Genomic DNA, 13,008 nt, shown 5'->3' with positions numbered 1-13,008 from the left:
CTCAAACTTTTTATGAAAATAATCATTAAATATAGTTTTTTTTTGTTTTGTGGAAGTATCAGGATTCATAAAAATCTCTTGAAAGTAGAATTATGCTACTTGCATCAGAAACCGTTAATCATTAAGTAATTTATTTCATGAGTGCTTGGTCTTAGGTTTGATCCTACTCTTTGCTGCTTTAGGCATGTGTCTTCTAGCAATGCCATGATTTGACCAAAGCCTCGAGATTGAAATTTGGTTCTTTCTTCTTTCATGGCTGGGTTCCAACCCAGACTGCTGCAACAAAGTCCACTCACCACACTTCTTGGTCCAACATCACTGCCTTGAGGTCCTGAATACATTCCAGGCCAGTGTCTGTGATTAAGTTGTTGATGTAAGTGTGACAATGTTTTCCTCTTCTTACATCATTATGAACTAGGTTCCATAGGACTAATTTTGATGCTTCCAACTGAGAGTGGCACATGCAGTGACCAGATAGTTGTAGCCATCTTGGCCTGATCTTCTCACTAAAGTTGTCATAAAGGTATTTGTTTGTCATATGTTGCTGCCATTTCCCATTTAGGGCCATTCGTAGCATCCTTGTGTAGCAGCCGTCTGGCCGGTTGGATAATTTCTTTGTTGGTATCCACATTTCACTGCCATATAATAGCACTGATTCGACAGTTGCAATGAACAGCTTAACTGCATATGTGCATCGGTGTATGATAGAAGAATTGGTGTGGTAAACAGAAATAGCTTGTGGTATTTCTTTCTACCCTAGTTACATCTCTTCATACCCACCATCCAGCTCAACTTCAATGTTTTAAACATAAGGTTAATAAAATGAGTTGTAGACTAAGTATCAGGGTTGAATAAACTGACTGAAGCCCTCAATAAAAGAATAATAAAAAAATTTCAGTTTCATTATTTCACTCCATTTCCACTCACGCTATGCCTCGTGAGACCACCTGGGCACCCAATCGTTATTTCTGTGTCTTACTCCTACTGATTATTTTTCTTTTTCTCCTCTGATCAACTTTTCCTCCTTATGGATGTGAGTAGCTATGTAGTTCCCTCTGCAGGAACCTGCTGCCTCCACCTTGTCCACTAGTATGAAGCTGACCCCAACATCTTTTTCCAGGGTTCATAGTCCTGCAAAGTGTATGGTGACTTCAGTAGTGTAGGTTGCTCAAAAAAAAAAAAAAAAGCATTCTGTGGTAAAGTGGTTGGTGTTGGGAAGGGCATCCAGCCATAAAAACCATGCCAAAGCAGACATTGGAGCTCAATGCAGTCCTTGGACACATCAGATCCTGCTGTCAAAGCACCCAAACCATGCCAGCATGGAACATAGATGTTAAACGATGATGGTGATTATGATGATGATGGAGGAGGAGGAGAATGGTGATGATGATAGTGATTATGATGGTGGTGGTGATGCAGTAGCAATATAGGTGTGTTTATATGAAATATCACCAGTGCTGCAAACGAGTGAGAGGAGTAGAAGAGAAGATCTCTATAATGCTTTGTTATTCTTTAACCCCAAGTCAGTCCTGTTTGAGTGAACCAATGATCAGTGGCCTTTCAGTTGTGACCATCCAACTGACAGATTTGAATTGCTATGAGGCGTGAAAAAATTCCAGTTTTATAGATACTTAATGTAGATACCTTGTAAACACCTTGCTCATATATTTCCATAAGGCATCTATTCTCCCCTCTCCCACCACAAAGCTGGATAAAAGTCTGAAGTACTGAAACTTTCTACTTTGCATCTTTCTCTTTTCTTTGGAATTTCTATGGTTAAATTTTATGCCACAAGGAAGATAGATTCAGCATTACATATTTAATTTAGGAATTGCTGGAAGCAAATTTACATTTAAATTTCCTAGCCAGCCTAAATTACTACTTTGGCTTCTAATGTTTTCTTCAGTGTTTATACAAGTTGCTATATACATTTACTAATATGTAGAATATATCTGATCATTGCTCATTTTCTGCTGCTGCTGCTGCTACTGTTTGCTGCAGACTTCTTCTATTTACACAACAATCTAAATTGAAACGAGACACAATGTACGGGGGTGGGGAGGGGGTGGGGCTGAAAAAATCCTGGCATTAAAGAGATTATGAAAGGCTTTGTTGGAGGCACAGCCTCCTAGGTTTTTTTTACAGAGCTTAGGAAAACTAAAAGACCACTGCAATGAGCAGGGAATATGTTGAATAAAATAATAATTAGCTGTTCCTCCTGTATTTTCTTTTACCCAAAGTCAGAAACTTTTTAGCACCCCCTAATGTGTGTGCCAAATTAGATTGGAGCCTGGTGTAGCCATCCAGTTGCACCAGTCCTCAGTCAAATCGTCCAACCCATGCTAGCATGGAAAGCGGACGTTAAACGATGATGATGATGATGATATATACACCAGATCTTATTCTGTTTTCAATAGTTCCGGATTTTTTATGTCTTTGAATAAATGAAGATATGGTATAAAATGGAATACAAAGGGTCTCTGAGATATTTTCCTGTAACTTTTACCTGCTTTCCACTGTTCAATAATTAAATTTTTCACTGAATTTATGAGTTCTTTACTTTTCGTCATTATTACGACGCTACTTTATGTTGTCTCAGTGCTGAATGAAGAAGCTAGCGTTTTGACACTTAAAAATGACTACTGATAAGATTATTGGAACAAACGAGAAAATTCTAGTAGAAAAAAATTATTTTAACAGTATTTTGTGGCATAGAAACTCATAAATTTATTCTGTACGAATACTTTTTTCACCCCTAAATATTTATAATTGTATATAAATTCATTAGTTACTATAATTTATTAGTTTCGTTTGCATATTCTTAGTTTATGCATGTGTATGCAAATATAGTATTGGTATATCCAATTTATGTTCATTAGAAATTAAATAAATAAAGAATTTTGACATGTACGAATATTTATTTCCCTCCACTGTCTATATATATATATATATATATATATATATATATATATATATATATTATATAAATATACATATATCTATATATATAAAGATGAGAATGTGAGTCTGTCTGTGTGAAGCCCTAAAACTTGAGAACTACACAACCAATTTCATTCAAATTTTACACGTCTTACTTACGGTCCAGGTAGTGTTTTAGGCCAAAAAATTCTTAACTTCTTGCCAAAATGAACGCATTAGCAAGGAAATACACTTCATAAGAATATACCAACCAAGTCTAAATTCTCTAAACTAGCAACACTGAGACTTTCATATATCATCATCATCATCATCATCGTTTAACGTCCGCTTTCCATGCTAGCATGGGTTGGACGATTTGACTGAGGACTGGTGAAACCGGATGGCAACACCAGGCTCCAGTCTGATTTGGCAGAGTTTCTACAGCTGGATGCCCTTCCTAACGCCAACCACTCAGAGAGTGTAGTGGGTGCTTTTACGTGTCACCCGCACGAAAACGGCCACGCTCGAAATGGTGTCTTTTATGTGCCACCCGCACAAGCCAGTCCAGGGGCACTGGCAACGATCTCGCTCGAAAATCCTACAGGAGCCAGTCAGGCGGTACTGGCAACGGCCATGCTCAAAATGGTGCATCTCATGTGCCACCCGCACAAGAACCAGTCCAGGGGCACTGGCAACGATCTTACTTGGCTTGCCGGGTCTTCTCACGCACAGCACATTTCCAAAGGTCTCGGTCAGTAGTCATCGCCTCGGTGAGGCCCAATGTACGAAGGTCTTGCCTCACCACCTCAGCCCAGGTCTTCCTGGGCCTACCTCTTCCACGGGTTCCCTCAACTGTTAGGGTGTGGCACTTTTTCACGCAGCTATCCTCCTCCATTCTCACCACATGTCCATACCAGCGCAATCGTCTCTCTTGCACGCCACAACTGATGCTTCTAATGTTCAGCTTTTCTCTCAAGATACTTACACTCTGCCGAGTATTCACATTGACATTACACATCCAACGGAGCATACTGGCTTCATTCCTTGCGAGCTTACGTATGTCCTCAGCAGTTACAGCCCATGTTTCACTGCCATGTAGCATGGTTGTTTGTACGCATGCGTCATACAGTCTGCCTTTTACTCTGAGTGAGAGTCCCTTTGTCGCCAGCAGGGGTAAGAGCTCTCTAAACTTTGCCCAGGCTATTCTTATTCTAGCAGCTACACTTTCAGCGCACCCACCCCCACTACTAACTTGGTCGCCCAGATAGCGGAAGCTATCGACTACCTCTAGTTTTTCACCCTGGAATGAGATAGAAGTTGTTTCCTGTTTGTTTACAGTCTTTATTGCACCTGAACATCTGCCACAAACAAAAACTAACTTGCTAGTTAACCTGCCTTTGATGTTGCTGCACCTCTTATGTGTCCATAGCTTGCACCGGGTACATCTTATAGAGTTACTACCTACTCCTTTTCTACATACTGAGCAGGGCCATCTACCTGAAGGGGTTTGTGTTTTATCTACCTTCCTACTTAGGATTTTGGTTTTAGCTAGGTTGACTCTAAGGCCCTTCAATTCTAGACCTTGCTTCCACACCTGAAACTTCTCCTCTAGTTCTGATAGTGACTCCGCAATTAGGGCAAGGTCATCAGCATAGAGGAGCTCCCAGGGGCAACCTGTCTTGAACTCCTCTGTGATTGCCTGGAGGACTATGATAAATAAGAGGGGGCTGAGGACGGAACCTTGGTGGACCCCTACCTCTACCCGGAATTCATTGCTGTACTCATTTCCAACCCTCACCTTACTGGCAGCATCTCTGTACATGGCTCGCACAGCTCTCACTAACCATTCTTCTATCCCAAGTTTCCTCATTAACCACCAGATAAGGGATCGGGGGACCCTGTCAAAGGCTTTCTGCATGTCAACGAAAGCCAGGTACAGAGGTTTATCCTTAGCTAGGTATTTCTCCTGCAACTGTCTCACTAGAAATAAGGCATCAGTAGTGCTTTTACCTGGCACGAACCCAAACTGCATCTCATCTAAATTGATTCGCTCCCTAATTAGTTGGGCTATGACCCTCTCTGTAACTTTCATAACCTGATCTAACAGCTTGATGCCTCTGTAATTATTTGTATCTAAAGCGTCACCTTTACCTTTGTAGCAGTTGACTATGATGCTGCTACACCAGTCATTGGGTATGACTCCTTCGTGTATCACCTGGTTCGTAATACGGGTGACTAGGCTATAGCCAACACTGCCAGATATTTTGAGCATCTCTGCAGTGATTCCTGATGGGCCGGGGGCTTTCCCGGTCTTCATACTCTTAATTGCTTTATCTACCCTGGTTACTATCAACTCGGATAGCTGGTCCCTCTATTGGGTCGACATACGGCAGGCTCTCTTTCTCCCATTCATTCTCTTTATTATATATATATATTATATATATATATATATATATATATATATATATGGATTTGCAAGTTATTCATAAGAAATAAACAAAGGGGATTGAAGAACCTGATTTCTATTAAAACCACAGGGGGAACAACTTCACCAGGACGACTCCTACTACTACTACTATTATTATTATTACTGCTGCTGGTTATTCGACAGCTACAGCCACTCCTAGAAAACAAGACTTGACCACTATTTAATTTACAAAAACAGATACTAGTAATTTACTATCACAGGGAGTTGAACTTACCATGCCTCCAGAACAAAAGGACCACGTGCGCATGCAAGAAGTAACAGTAAACTATGAATGTTATTCTTAATTTTGATTTCAATTTTATTTTATTAATAGCCCTCTTCTCTTCTCACATATTTTTTACTCATTTTTGATAAGGTTTTTTAAAAAAAACCAAAACATGTAATGTAAATTAATTAAAACACCCAATTTTTTAAAAAGTGGCATTTTCATTTTTGTTTATCTTTAATATCTACTTACTTGTGTGGTTCATTTACAAATCTTTTCAAATATATATATATATACACACACACACACACACACACATCATCATCATCATCTTCATTTTACGTCTGTTGTCCATGCTGGCATGGGTTGGACAGTGTGACCAGAGCAGGCAAGCTGAGTGGTGCTGGGGGGCTGCACCAGATTCCAGTCCGATTTGGCATGGTTTGTACAGCTGGATGCCATTCCTTATGCCAACCACTGTATAGAGTGTGCTGGGTCTTTTTATGTGGCACTGCACAGGCACTTTTACCTGGTGTCACACGGGCACTTTTATGTGATACATATAATGTGCTGGTGCCACTTTAAAAGCAGCCTGTACAATTTGTAGAGTGGTTGGCATCAGGAAGGGCATTCAACTGTAGAAACCATACCAGAACACACAATGGAGCCTACTGTAGCTCCAGGCTTTACCAGCTTAGGTCAAACTCTTCAACCCATTCCAGCATGGAAAACAGATATTAGATGATTAAGATTTTGATTGGTATAAGTAGTATAAGATGTGAATTCAAAGAATCATGTGGCTATCATAGAAAGCTCTTCTAACAGACTTGGCTATAAGTCCACGGAGTAATCAGTTACAAAGAAGTGTAATGTAGAGTGTCCATGCAACTGAAAATCCAAAAGGTCCGATGTATGAAATTATTTCATGTGGCATATCTAAAACCATAAAGTCAGGTGGTATGAGAGAACGCAATGCACCACCTGATCCAGGAACTGAAACCACAATCTCATGATCATGACTGCAGTACCCTAACCACTGGGCTACTTGTCCTCATGTATAGTACTGCAAAACTGAAAAATTGCAATACTACTGTCAGTTTCACATTCCTGATCAGGATCCTCGATTGCCTGGGGATTAGAATTCTGAAAATATTTATCGTTACTTGTGTATTTTCATCTTTGAAAGAAGCAGAAGTAGTCTCTATGTCTTAAAACCTCCATATTTATTTGTGATTTGTTTTTTCTTTTATATATTTACTAAGTAAACTTCTCATTTCATTACAAAAAAATAAAAAAGAAAATACTGTATTATTTATGAAACTTGTTTGGTTTCCAGACTTGCGGCTTAATTTTGGTAATTCAATTTTGTTTTATCTTTTGGAAATACGACTGATCAAGACGCAACTGTATATTATTACTATCATCATACACACGTCTCATATCACTAAATATTATCTATAATTTTTAACTTTGTGTGTTTCATTTGTATGTTTTTTTCTTGTTGCTTGCTGTTGTTTTTGTTGTTTTGTTCGTCTTTCCCATCGGTATTAATAATTACATAATAATGTATACTGTATGCTTTGTAAAGAGAGGACTTAACTGATTAGTTCAGTCTTGGGTTCTTATTGCTGCTTATTTAAATTTTAAGTATCACAAGCCAACAAAGGAGCTGCTATGTCATTGCTCATCTTACTAGAAATAGATCCCCAAAATCCCTCATCTTTTCTCTTAAGATGTTAAAATGTGAGTTGTAGAAGGACAGAATGAAATTTATAACAAACGCTGTATATTTGTTTAGATAATTAAAAACTGCTAGTTGCATGGCATCTAAAAGTTTTATGTGGACTCGTTAATTTTTTCTTATATATATCGCGATTAAAATAAATGAGGGCAGACAGTTGATTCCATTGCTACAGGATCGTGGTTGATGTTGTTACCCCTTCTTATACGTTCTGCTGTTGGTTGTGCTTCTGCTACGGCAAGATAGAAATTCACAGTTTACAGCTATTTGATCCTTGTTCCTATACCTGTGCTTATGAAATAAGCATATTAAAAAACTTGACAGAAATATTAATAATCACTTTTATCATTTAACATCCAATTTTCCTTCATGCTTGCATGTCAGAGAGAATTTGTTGAGGTAGATTTTCTTCAGTCAGATACCTTTCCTGTCACCAACATTCACCTGTTTCCAAGCAAGATTATATTTCTCCTTAGAGAAATATTACATTCTGGCAGTGAACTGGCAGAATTGTTAGCAAACAAGGCAAAATGCTTCAAGGCATTTCATCTATCTTTACTTTCTGAGTTCAAATTCCGCTGGGGTTGACTTTGCCTTTCATCCTTTCGGCTTCTATAAAATAAGTACCAGTTGAAAAGTGCAGTTGATTTTAACTGACTTAGCCCCTTTCCCAAACCTGCTGGCTTTGTGCCAAAATTTGAAACCAATATTTCTCCTTAACCAGGCTTGTGTTTTTTACAGAAGACTTGTCTGTTGATGATACTCATTTACACCCATCACATAATATCCATGCAAGGGTTATACACTCACGTGAAATAAATGTGTGATGGTCATTGGTGGAACAGACTGACCTGGGTGCTAAACAACAACTGCAACTATCTATTGGTGCAAGAATTCTATTGAATGTAACTATTTAATAATAAGTTGTGTAGTAGATAAAGTCAGTAATGAGAAATGAGAATACTGCAAAAGTTATTATCGGAATGTCTTAGAATACTAAAATATGATACTATGATGCTAAAATATGATGCTACTATCAGGTGGTACCTGTATTTCAAAGGGCCAGCCTTGTCACATTCTGTGTCATGCTGAATTAAGCTACATTAAGGGTACATGTGTCTGTGAAGTGCTCAGCCACTTTCATGTTAATTTCATGAGCAGTCTTCTGTTCTGTTGATCGAATCAACTGGAACCCTCCTTATCATAACTGACGGGGTGCTCGTATATGTGTGTAAATCATTTTTAACAGTGGAACTCAAAGTATATCACATGATCAACCAGTTTATCTGATGTTGTCATACATCACTGATCACAATGCATTTTGCAGTGTTTTAGCTTGACATGAATTGGATGGTTTGACAAGAACAGATGAGCCAGAGGGCTCCACCAGGTTCTACATCTGCTTTGGCATGGTTTCTACATTTGGATGCCTTTCCTAATGTCAACCTCTTAACAGAGTATACTGGGTGTTTATGTGGCACCAGTACCAATGAAGTTGCCAAGTACACACAAGATGAGACCCCTCAACTGAGCTGGGGTAAAGACTGGAGGAATAAGAAACTATGAAAGAGGGAGAGGAACAGGTGTCTTGCTGAAGAGGTAAATACATGGCTTCCCCACCTGGAAAGTGAGGGAGAGAAAGAGAAAATATAGCCAACTGTAGATTGCATTCTGTGCTTCAAAGCTTTAAATTTATAAGGTAGACATATACTTGGATATTTTGAATTACATAAACCCAAAATTAACAGCATTTGCATTTTTAATTCTTTTATTTTAACTATTCATAATTATCAAATTAGCTCCGACAATCTCAGCTACAAACTATAGCTGAATATCTTATTATATTGTAATAGCTACATTCATATTTGTATGCAACCCATCGATTATATTCTGAGAATAAAGTAATATTGGTAGACAACTGAAAAGTTTTCAGTTGCAAATTATGCCGTATTCAATAAAATTTAACCATTTGATCAACAGGAAAACAAAACTCTCATGGACTCTTAATGGGTCTACCAGATTTCACTTACAGAGTGTATATTGGATGATATTTCAGTGTCCTTCTATAGGCAACAATTGCAAGTGGGGTATCTATATATGACCTGCTTTTTACAGTTTCTGTTGACAAAATTCACACAAAAGGTTTTGGTGTACTAGGGGCTATAGTTCAAGACACTTGATCAAGGTGTTGCACAGGTGGGACTGAACCTAGAAACAATGTGCTTGGTAAGCAAACTTTATACCACAAAGACACACCTGTACCTGAATATATATATATATATATATATATATATTTATATATATATATATATATATATATATATATATATATATATATATATATATATATAATCCAAGAGAGTTAGGGGTTGTGAATCCAACCCAATAAGGAATAATATCTATTCTATATACTGCTGGGAGGATACCCAATTATTATTACTCTAGTGTTTTTACCAAGTGCAATAAATGGGTGCGGGTATATATATATATATATATATATATATATATATATATATATACACACACACATACATACATATGGTGGCTGTCTGTTTCTTATGCAGAGTCTGACCACCTATTGTACTTACATCTTAAATCACTTATGGCATTTCATGTAGCTTTTTAAACCAGACAATATTTTGAAAAGACATCCACATAAATTGCATATCAGATTTGGACCACTGAGAGCTGCAGTTAAGTTCTGATCTATGTGGATCTTAAAATGGCTTTTGAGGCTACCAACAGATTTGCAGTCTTTATGGCATACATGGCATTGACAAGTATGCACAGATAGATAGCCAGAGTAGTCGGTGGAGGTTCACTTTTCATGGGTCCGCAAATGAGATGTGAGCCTAGCAAAAGAAAGGCATGGTCTATCACAAATTGTGCACGCAAAAATGTGGTTGCGATTCATTTTCTTGTTGGTTGTAGCATTTTTTTTTTTTTAGATTTCTTTTGAGTTTTGTATAGGTCATCCTGGTTTCTTCAAAAGCTTTCACTCTACTCCATACTTTTGTTCACCCCAGCTTGACCCAAAGCAAGGGTTTCTATGGCCTTTGAATTCATTCCAAGTGACTTCATCTTAGTTCTTATGCATTCCTTAAACTTCTTTATGTATATATATATATGGAGAGTTTCTGCACAATTTACACTTACCATAGTTTTATTAACATGTCACTGGTCAATTCAAGGCTATGGTAAAAATGACAAAAACACTTGCCTATGGTCCCACACAATAGGATGTAACTTAGAACTCTGTGATTGGGAAGAAACATAGCTTTGCTTGTACCCATTGACTGCTATGTCAGCGAGCACAGGCAAGGCAATTTTTTTTCTTGTTATTCTGACGTATTTAAAACACTCCTTAATCTACTGTATATGAGTTAAATATTATGATTAGTGTAAATCTTGGACAAATCCTCATCTATCTTTTCTAGTATCATTCTACAATTTCAATATATCATTCTTAATGAATTTGCTTTCTTGTTGAAATATTGTCAACGAACTAAGATTTAACCAACTGGCTGATGCCAATTATATTTTCATATATTGTAACCATTTTCTTATTTTAGATTTCTATTTTATCAACTTCGGGATCTTTACAGAATGTTCTCTTGTCTGATTGTGGTGCTAATGGTCTATTTCAGCTTGTATATCAAATTCGTAATGGCATTCTTTAAATCAATAACCCTTCTTTTTCTCTCTTTCACCACAAACATCAACTAACAAGGGAACCTTTACATGGTTGTAAGAACAGCAGACGAATTGCTTTCAAATTTTAACTAATCATCTTAACTCTTTCCTCCTTGGTGGTTCTATTGGATTACCATCCCGATTACTACTATGGCATTGATTCCCAAAGCACTGTAGTGAAAATTGATGCTGATTTAGGTGCAGGCTTGGGTGTGTGGCTAAGAAGCTCTATTTCCAACTATGTGGTCTTGGATTCAGTCTCACTGTTCAGCAGCTTGAGCCTGTATCTTCTATTATAGTTCTAGGCCAACCAAAGTGTTACAATAAAAAGATTTGGTAGATTGACAGAGGAAGAAACCTGTCATGTGCGTGTTTATGTGTGTATGTATGTATGTATATATATATATATATATATATATATATATATATATATATATATATATATACAGGGTGGCCACAAAGTCTGGCTTCATGGAGTAAATAAAATTATAACATAAACAATTAAATATAAGAAATAATAATTTCTTAAAGTATGTGTTAATCTCCATGTGGGTACATGGAGTAAATAAAATTATAACATAAACAATTAAATATAAGAAACAATAATTTCTTAAAGTATGTGTTAATCCCCATGTACTCAGATTTTGTGGACACCCTGTATATATATATATATATATATATATATAATGGCCACTCCCATCAGTTTTGACATATGAGTGTTTGAACGGGAGGACTTAAAGTTAAAGAGAGTAATAAAAGGGAAAAAACCATTAAGAAGCTATATCTATTTGCAATGGATGTGCAAATGTAATTTAAGTCCGGGTATGGATTTTGCTATGAAGTCACAATGGGATATTGATGATTTTGATTTTGTGTGGGTTTGGGCAAATGTATCATGTGTCTGTTGGTTGCGGGATATAGTTCTTCTATTGTTCTGAACAACAATAGATATATATATATATATATATATATATATATATATATATATATATATATATATATATATATATAGATATATATATATATATATATATATATATATATATATATATATATACTTACATACATACATACATACATGCATACATATACATAGAGTGAGATATTATAACGATAAATTGATATTATAATATATTAAATATGTTATACTATAGGTGACTAAAGCAATTGAAAACCAAAGGGGTAGAATGCATAAATAATGGTGCAAAATAGCACTTACAATTGCTAGAAATAAGAGCTAAAAAGTATAACTTGAATAGCCACACAAAACCACTATAAGTTGATATATTATTGACTACTCATACTTAACATATATGCAATGTGTATTTAGAGATATTTATATTAATAGGTCCAGTTTATGCAAAAATTAAATTGGTGGAAGAAAGATATAAGTCCAACAGTTGTTTTGGGGATGTGGGTGGGGGATGCTCAGCAATCCATAATAATGTTGGTAGATTTAGTACATCATGATACGCAGCCATATGGATGCAATTAACATTGGATCAGACAAGCCTCTGCCATGTGTGTATGTGTGTAATCCTTGAGAAAGGGACAGGATGGCTATGGTTGAAATGCTCTTTATTATAGATCTATAGTTAAGACAAATTAGAGTTTAATAGCAACAGCAAACAGATTTATTCATGCACAAGCCTTACAAATTTAATTTGAGTGAATTAAGTCAATATTTATGTAGGAATTGCATTTCAACCCAGGTGGGTTTTGGTAAAACATATTAATCTTTGCATTATCTTTTTTTCTTTTGCCCATCTCATTTCAGTCATGGCACTGTAACCATGCCAAAGCATTGTGCTAGCTTGAAGGGTTTAGTTTTTTCTCTTAAGTCTAGCATTTATCCTGTTAGTCTCTTTGCACCCAAACTGCTAAATTGTAGGGATAAAAACCAGAAGCTGTTGTCATGTGGATGGGAAGAAGGGAGATACACAAATGCAAAACTAATAATGT

At 36.7% G+C, this 13,008-nt stretch overlaps 1 protein-coding gene across 2 annotated transcripts in view; it reads left to right on the top strand.

The window, feature by feature from the left end:
- LOC106873657 (katanin-interacting protein) overlaps nt 1-13,008 on the top strand; it is a 509,583-nt gene that overhangs the window by 129,792 nt on the left and 366,783 nt on the right. The window lies entirely within an intron of this gene.

Source organism: Octopus bimaculoides, chromosome 2 (genome assembly GCF_046866305.1).
Source record: "Octopus bimaculoides isolate indiv1 chromosome 2, ASM4686630v1, whole genome shotgun sequence".
Taxonomy (NCBI): domain Eukaryota; kingdom Metazoa; phylum Mollusca; class Cephalopoda; order Octopoda; family Octopodidae; genus Octopus; species Octopus bimaculoides.
The sequence above is the reverse complement of the archived record's forward strand: the minus strand, read 5'-3'. Positions and strand labels throughout refer to the sequence as shown.